The 753-nt window shown below is 43.2% G+C and overlaps 1 non-coding gene across 1 annotated transcript; it reads right to left on the bottom strand.

Annotated features, from left to right (window-relative positions):
• Positions 1 to 392: 392 nt before the first annotated feature.
• LOC145957666 (small nucleolar RNA R71) lies at positions 393 to 497 on the bottom strand. Its single transcript, XR_014433709.1, has one exon. It is a non-coding gene; the product is annotated as a small nucleolar RNA R71 (small nucleolar RNA).
• Positions 498 to 753: the final 256 nt, after the last annotated feature.

Genomic DNA, 753 nt, shown 5'->3' with positions numbered 1-753 from the left:
ACTGAAAACATGGCTGACCAACCTGGACCTCGAGAGAGAACACTTAGGGAAATGGCTGCACCTGATTTTACTTATGAGAGTTTATGCATTCAATACCCTGAGGAAGATGTTCCTTTTGTGCTTAAAATTGGACTAATCCATTTGCTGCCTAAGTTTCATGGTCATGCAGGTGAAGACCCACATAAGCATCTCAAGGAGTTCCACATTGTTTGTTCCACCATGAGGCCACCTAATGTCCCTGAAGATCACATCTATCTGAAAGCATTCCCTTTTTCATTAGAGGATCTTGCTAAGGACTGGTTGTACTATCTGGCTCCTGGTTCAATAACAGGCTGGGATGACTTGAAGAGAGTATTCCTCGAAAAATTCTTCCCTGCATCCAGGACCACTGCAATCCGGAAGGATATATCTGGAATTAGACAACTCATTGGGGAGAGCTTATATGAGTACTGGGAAAGATTCAAGAGGTTGTGTGCTAGCTGCCCTCACCATCAAATTTCTGAGCAGCTATTATTACAGTATTTCTATGAGGGGTTGAACATGATGGATAGAAGCATGATTGATGCAGCTAGTGGAGGAGCCTTAGGAGATATGACACCTGCTTCTGCTAGAGGGTTGATTGAAAAAATGGCGTCTAACTCACAACAATTCAATATGAGGAGTGATTCCATAGTTGTGAGGGGTGTACATGATATGGTAGCCCCAGATTCCACTGAACACAAAAAGTTGGAGAGTAAGATTGATGCTCTCACC

Source organism: Cajanus cajan, chromosome 4, assembly GCF_000230855.2.
Source record: "Cajanus cajan strain Asha chromosome 4, NIPB_CcT2T_4, whole genome shotgun sequence".
NCBI lineage: Eukaryota > Viridiplantae > Streptophyta > Magnoliopsida > Fabales > Fabaceae > Cajanus > Cajanus cajan.
This window is presented reverse-complemented; position numbering and strand designations above follow the sequence as displayed.